Source organism: Branchiostoma belcheri, unplaced genomic scaffold, assembly GCF_001625305.1.
Source record: "Branchiostoma belcheri isolate BF01 breed outbred unplaced genomic scaffold, Haploidv18h27 scaffold396, whole genome shotgun sequence".
Taxonomy (NCBI): Eukaryota; Metazoa; Chordata; class Leptocardii; order Amphioxiformes; family Branchiostomatidae; genus Branchiostoma; species Branchiostoma belcheri.
This window is the reverse complement of record NW_017804016.1, coordinates 77,448-85,435: the sequence shown is the minus strand read 5'-3', so window position 1 is coordinate 85,435 and position 7,988 is coordinate 77,448. Positions and strand designations below refer to the sequence as shown.

At 38.5% G+C, this 7,988-nt stretch overlaps 1 long non-coding RNA gene across 1 annotated transcript; it reads right to left on the bottom strand.

Moving 5' to 3' along the window:
- Positions 1-239: 239 nt before the first annotated feature.
- LOC109476851 lies at positions 240-7,756 on the bottom strand. The gene is made up of 8 exons (XR_002140634.1): positions 7,555-7,756; positions 6,999-7,190; positions 5,781-5,896; positions 5,081-5,249; positions 2,243-2,362; positions 1,759-1,878; positions 1,043-1,189; positions 240-661 (listed from the first exon to the last, which is right to left on the bottom strand). It is a non-coding gene; the product is annotated as an uncharacterized LOC109476851 (long non-coding RNA).
- Positions 7,757-7,988: the final 232 nt, after the last annotated feature.

The window sequence follows — 7,988 nt, the reverse complement described above, 5'->3', positions numbered from 1 at the left end:
AGCAGCCACCAGCTAACTTTTAGCTTAAGTTTATGCTTTTGCCACTACGCGTCACTAGATAGCCTATAGCGGTGTGGTGATAAAGTTCACTACAATAACTTTAGCTAAAGAGACTAAGCGAGAAAATTCTATTATAGGTATAGTGATAACGTTTACCACAGCATCTCTAATTAATTAATATAAAGATTTCATACTGTTCATGTATAATGAAAAGTTCACAAAGTGTAGATAGAAGAAAGCCTATGCTATTGATGTACGGTGATAAAGTTTTCTACCCTGTCTCTAACTATAGATGGAGAGCCTTTCCAGTTGTTGGTTTGATACTTGGTATGCTGATTAAGGTTAGTTAACTGAAGAAGATTTGCTATTACGAATCCTGTCAAAATCTAGCCTCCTTAGCTGTGCCACCAAAAGACCCCAGGTACAAATAGAAGTGATATGACAGAAGAAAAAAAACGCAATATGAAGGCTGCCTCAAAAGCCCAGTTGTAGAACCTGCTAAGAAGGCTAGTCATGATAAGGGGTAAGCTTATAAGAATTGTACATCGTTTCTGTATGTTTAGCTGTCGTCCTGGTGGAAGGAGAACGCTCTAGGCTTTTGTGTCAGCAATGCCAGCCTTATTCATCTTTCCCCAACTCTGGAACGCGTCGTTGTCCAGTCCTGACAGAGAAAAGAGAATCCACTAATCAAAACGGTGCCGCAACTCACAGACCCATAATAAGGCCAGGCAGACTTACTGTAACAGTTAGATAGTATTCACGGAGCGCTAGTTTCAGCATTTCTAGTGCTAGAATAGAAATCATATTTCCTCTGACTAGTGGGTAGTTGTATTATATGTGGCATTGTATTATATAACGCCTTTTACATATACCGTCTAAAGCAGAAAATGGTTTGCAAGATGCTACTTCAGTGTCTACTTTTGTTTCTTGGATTGAACATATAGATGCACAACAACTGATTCCATTTCTACTATATTGATTACAAGTTGGTATCAAATATTAACGTGTCACTAAGTGATAGAACAAAACTACAGGGACTTACAGCCAGTGTCGTTATCACGCTTCTTCCTCCCTAATGCCAGGCCGCCCCGTTTCTTCAACAGAACCACGGCCGCGATCAGAAGCACCATGATCCCGGCAACTCCAACAGCCGCTCCCACCGCGGTACCCAGCGGCACTCCGGCTGGTCCTGTGGAACATGAGGAACCATTCTAATGTCTTGATTATATTCTAAAGTTTGCTTTGATCTTCAGTTTGCCATTTTTCTCACCATTAAGAAACTAGAGGCAAAGGTGTGCTGTGTGTGACCTTTGTCTATTGATGTTTGATGGTGAAAAAAATGGCAAGATGAAGCTCAAAGCAAACTTTACATACAAAGTTCATTGTCGGCACCAAACTAAACGTGGTCCGCTGACTTTAAAGACGGATTAGGACAGTCACAACTAAGGCTTTATTCTAAACGGGTAAAATTCAACGGGCCGGATTTAATCAAGGAGGCACGACGGTTCTTAATGCACGTTGCGCGGCCAAAGGATACTGGTATTTGCTATTTAACCTCGTAAGTAGTTGATTTTAGTTCAGATTCATCTGTTTACACCGTTTTGTCCTTCTACTCTGCAGGAGTCTTAATTATGCGGCCCGAGCGGTAAAAGCGCACCTAGTGGTTTACCGTTCTTACCGTAAACTGCTCCGCAAAATACTTACTTAAATACTTGAAGGAGGAGATTTGAGAAAACGTGATATAATGGCAGTACGTACCTGTTTTACAGGTATTTCCGTCGAGCTGAAGGCTATCAGGACACGCACACGTGTGACCAGCCGGCGTGTTGAGGCAGAAATGACTACATCCACCGTTGTTTATACCACAAGGACTTGTTCCTGTTAGAGATTTAGCCAGATATGATTCGTTACTGCAGTAAAATGCGAGAGTACAGTGGAACTGTCAACCTAACAACGAACCTACTGCACCGGCGATCTCGTTGCGTTTATCTCGCTGCTAATGCCAAGTGAACAGGAGAAAATTAACAACCAAATACATTGCTGAATTCTGTGACTTAAATAAAACAGCGGCGGGCTTGACATAAGATAAAGTCTGGAAAGAGAGAGAAAGAAAGAGATAGACTAGAGAAAGAGAGAGAAAGAGAGAGAGAGAAAGAGACGAGAGAGAGAGCGAGAGACAGAGAGAGAGACAGAGACAGAGGGGGGTAGTTTCTCACGCATAGTCATACAAATCATGCGTTACCTGGCTGTTTGTCTTTGTCAATCAGCTTAAAATACCAAAGGGTATCCAATGGGTGTGAGCTATGGTCATAGACTACTGTTGGGTTCCTGCCTGTGTCCTTCTCTGCACTCATAATGGAATCTGCAAATGACATGTATTGTTTGACTGGTTATATTCATCAATATTTACAAACTGTATTAAATATTTTAGTGCAGTTGTAGAAATAGTGACATTACTGAAATTATCAATACATTACCGCACTGATAAATTATAAGAAACTAGAAAGGCCAATATTTGCTTTGGAGCAAATACAGCGATGGGTTCACCACATTTTACGACATGGCAGGGAAAGAATGAGAAACACAAGGGAAAACAATGATTTACATTGATATAACTATAATATGAAGTAACATACAACTAAAACAACAGTTGGATAGCTATTCCCTACTTTATTGGTTAGGATTTTTAATTGCATAATGCAAACTGTTGATTTTCAACAAAAAAAAAACGTTCATGCCCCGCATTCCAATGCTGGAGCAGAAAAGCTTGAAATACCTACCAAAACACTTGAATAAAGACATACTGTCAGTATGGAAATGCTCTGTGCAGGTGTTAATCAAGTTAAATCCCAACAGCCAATCAGCAAGAAATGCTCTGTGCAGGTGGAAATGCTCTGTGCAGGTGTTAATCAAGTTAAATCCCAACAGCCAATCAGCAAGAAGTATAGAGGAAAGCTGCATGCCTATTGGTTGATGCCCTGCATTCCATTGTGATGACTCATGCCCAGACGTGGTAAACACGGCACACTAACACAGTAATGCATTTGCTATAACACAGCCAAAAACTAAATAAAACCATTCTAAAAGCCTGTATCACAAAATTTAAAAAACGCCTAGGAGTATTTGCCCACTGTACCTCCATACCAAATTTCAGGACCTTAGGCCCTAAAATGAAGAAGCTGAATCCGTTTAAACTAGAAAGGCCAACATTCGCTTCGGAGCAAATGTAGGAATTTCACTCCATACCCTTCCCCAAACAAAAATGAGAGATTCTAAATAAATCATACTGCAATTATACAAGGACAAGCTGTTTGAATCTCGACAGGTATTTACAAAACTGGCACTTGGCAATTATCTCCCTTTTTTTTTACAAAGATACAACGACACGCACTTAAAATCTCGACAGCTTTACTTTACACTTTTGATGAGATTGTAACTACTACTAACGGAAGCAAAATTTTCACGGCCTGAGAAAATGGACATGTTCACGGAACTATATATTCACGGTGGTGACAGTTGCAGGAAAAAGAAAGCCCAGGAATTATTTCCTAACTGTAATGATAAGTTCACAATACAGAGGTGACAGTGAAAACCGTGAACATTGACCCCCGCTTGCGTTGCGGTACAGTGAAAAAAAATCGGGAATTACAGCAATCAATTTACTGAGTATGTTTGCTTAGTTTCCAGATGTTTTGTACTTGTAGTTTTTAAATGAACGAAAACCGATTGCGCGCACAGATGTTAACTTTTGTGACAACATCAAAGTGATTTTGGTTTGTATGTTGAAAAATACAAAAGACTAACATTCGAAGTTATTGAAATTCTTGAGTAAGAACAATCAGGTTTGGAATGTTAAAAGCAAAGCAATGGATATTAAAACGAAAATGTCAAAATTAAATGTTGAAATTGTTAAAATGTAAAATGGTTAAAATGGTTAAAATTGTTGAAATTGTTAAAAATGTTAAAATTGTTAAAAATTGTAAAAAGGGTAATTAAAAATATCCAGTGTACCGGGGTTCGAACTCGTAATGTCTGGACTTGCAGCCCTGCGCGTTACCAACCGAGCTATCTGGACACGTTTCCATTACTCTCTGCATTGTATGTCATATAAAGTGAACAACATGGCGGTAACGATCGCTTCAAGTACTAGTAAGGGACTTTCTAGGAGATTTCCTTCTTTATCAGGTTCGCTTTTGAACCACCGGTACCTTGATGTAACGTAACTATCAATCCGGCTAGCAGAAGCCGCCGCTCCCTGTCCAATCTTTGAAAACTGTCGGGGCGTGCGCCGACGATACACATTACGTACGGTTGTTTACAGTACTCGCGGGGCGCAGGTCATTGACCTCCCGCTTGCGTTGTTCCAACAGAGAAGAGCAAAATATCTGCCAGTTTTTGCGTCAGATTTTCAGTGTTTGTTAAAATCATATACAGGCATCCATGCAGCTATAATTCTTCCAACTAGTTCGTAGTTAGGTGAAATGTTTATAGGAATCACACGAATCGGTATCCAATATCAGAGTATCATGGCCCACGGCCGAGACCGCGTGGACCAGCCGCGCTGATAATCCCCCTATTGTACGTGAAAATGGTAGTAAATAAATTAATTAGCCAACAGCCAATCAACAGCCACATCTGCAAACATGACCACACCTGCTTGTATGCCCATATTTGGGCCTTCCCCCGAATTCCTTTCTTATTACGTCACGCGCGTACGCCCCCACAGTACTTTCCTATGGGGACCACTAAAAAGCAAATAAAACGATTGTAAAAGCTTGTATCAAAAAAATTTAAAAACGCCTAAGGGTATTTACCCACTCTACCTCTATACGAAATTACAGGTAATTTCGCCCAAAAATGAAGGAGTTGAATCAATTTAAAGAAGTGGCAGGAGGAGAAGGAGGAGGAGGAGAAGAAACATCAGAAAAAGCAATATGGGTTCACCACCACTTCGTGGTGTGGTGAACCCATAATAAAAGGCCATACATATAAACTGAAATGACGACGAACGCTTAGAAAGTTAATACTGAGCTTTTTTTGACATTCTAGTTCTATCACTTTTATACGAATATTGACTAACTCATTCCCCAGGTCTGTCCAGAAGATCCTGTCCTCTGACACATCGATGCCGAATGGAGGGAGTGCTAATGCGTCCTCCACAAGCAACTTCCGGTCTTTTCCATCTGTGGTTATAGATTCGATCCTCTTCATCCCAGAGTCTGTCCAAAACAGCCGCTGCTGTGTCACATCTGTAAAAATTAACGGCTATAATTTAGCCATGTACACTCAGCCATGTTTTTCTGTCTACGTTTTCTGTTTACGTTTAAATTAATACCACTATCATTTTACAAATGGATATTCATTTACTGTTATTTGGCATTTAAAGGGGTAAAGTTAGTAGGCATAAGTAGTCAGGCGACATTTTATATAATTATGCACATGTAGTATGCCAACTCCTTCAGGGGCTACAAAATATTTGTTGCGTCGTTTCCCTTTTACAATTTACAAAAAAAATTCTCTATTTTAGCAAGAAGTGTATGTATTTTTTTATAGAGGGACCTTTATATCGCTCTGATATTTACAATTACAGTTACTGATTAAGACATTGACAAGTTTCTCTTTAAAATCGACAAAGATTACGATTCAACAATGTATTAAAACATGCAGTATTTAGAAGGATCTAAAGTGCGGTACGTTAAAATCAAATACCAAAGATAAAATTTGCAAAAAAAAACATGTATATAATTATTAAAAAGCTGAGTATGTTTCAAGGGTAATACCTAAGGTAATGTCGGCAGGCCATTCTAGATCAGAGCTGACCAGAACTTTCCTCTCCTTCCCATCCAGAGTGATTCGTTCAATTTTGCCATCTTCAAAGTCATTTACAAACAGGTACCTGCAGGAAATAACAAAAAGCGTCACAGGCGACAGAACGGGTTTGTTTGTTACTTTGTAACAGGTCAATATTTCAACAAATATATCACGTACAGATTTCTCTTAGAATTCAACTTCTATGACGTTTGTTTTATGATATCAGTATCACTGCCCCTAGGCATACCATGCCCATGCATTCCCTGCACGTTTTGTTATTTTTTTAGTAAACATTTTGTACGTACCAGAAAAGGGCACGCCACGGCAGCCCGTTGGTCAACAAGTAACAGATAACACGTAACAAGGTGAGTTTTCCTTTTCAAGAAAAAAAATACAAACTATTTCTCGCCGGGCGCATTAATAGTATGCAGCCATAGACTCAGATAGATTAAGATTTTTTTTTTTAAATTACCGTTTGTTATCTTTTTTAAAATGATTTCTGCTTCTTACAGCTACATATTGAATTGTGCCAAAATATACTTTTTTTTACAATTATTATTGTTTCAATTATTTACAATACCCTTCTCCTGAATTAAGTGCCTCTTTGAGTATCTTAGTACTTGTTGGAAACGCATTTTCTTGGACTAAAAAAAGGACAAAATAAAATTGGGTCTTGATACGATATCTGAGAGTTTCTGTTAGATTCATCTGAATGCTCTGGTGACAAAAATAGTCTACAAATGTTTTGGGGACTTTACGTCACATCAGCAATGATAAAAAGACAAGTGTATCAGAGAGTCGCGTCTTTAAACACTTCATGGTGGAAACTTAATGTGCCATACCTGTCTTAATAAACTGTGTTTTAACTAAAAAGAACAAGGGTTGTGTGGCGTACGGGCAGAGTGCTCGACCGGGGTACCGGGTGCGAGTTCTGATATGCTACTGATCTCGTGCCCTTGGGAAATGACCTTTACACCACTTTCCTCACCTCGCTCATGTGGAAATGAGTATTGTACTGTCCCCTGTGTTGGTGGTAGCATTAATATAAGTGAAAAAAAAACTTGAGTGTGCCTTCAACACATCTTATGGTTACATATTGTAATAAAAATACGGCTGCAGACGCATGCATGGTGCTACTCGAATATGCATATTTTTAGCCTAATTGTGTGTTAACATAATATTTTTACCCCTTAATAGGATCAACTGCCAATCCTCTGGGCCTGTTCAGGTCTTCACTCAGAAAAGTTCGCCGATAGGATCCATCAAGTTTAGACATCTCAATCACACTTCTCCCCATACCCGTCCAAAACAGATTATCTCCTATCCAATCAACTGCCAAGAAATCCGGAGTGACGAGATCATCATCCACAACAACCTCCCTAATAGAGAAGTAAATGTGCACAATATGAGCAATGTAAGAACTCTGAAATTGCTGTGCAGAGTGTTTTCCCTGCTAAATAATGTTATTCATTCAATCGTTATCATGCGGGTCTTATATTGTATATTTGTAAACTGGCAACGTCCTAAACCAAGTTTTTTTGGGAAATTACGTACCACATGCGAAAAAAAAATGATAAAAGGATTCTGTGAAACACAATTAGACTTTTTTTAACAGATGTTGTTGTTTTCGCCATGAGATATTACAATAGACAGTAAAGACAAAGTAAAACATCTAGTTGAAAAGAGGAATATGGCAATAGGTTAAAAGAAACATGTATTGTATACTAATAACCAGAAATTTACCTTTGCCGTGTATTGTTCAGATATGTTCTGTAGATGGCGTTGCTTTTCAGTTCTCTAAAGAACAGCATTTGTTTTTTCCAGTGAAAGGCCAAGCTTAAAACGTTTCTCATGCCGGGTATCTGGACGTATTCTGGAGTAGCCGAACTGTCTAAAAACAACTTTCTAATATCCCGTTCTGTCGTGTACAGCAGATAAGGTCTCCTTTCGTCATCTAAAGAAATATACAGTTATGTATAACAACGCTTTTACTGCAAAAAAGTATGATTAGCATTTTAATAAAAAAAATAAAGAAAAAAAAAATAAAGAAAAAAATGATAAAAAAGATAATTGTAAATATCCATTGAATTAAATGAACTTAAAAATCGCAATGGGTCAAAATATTCTAGAATCATGCTACACTTTCTCTTTTAATTAATGCTTATTGTTTAAATGAA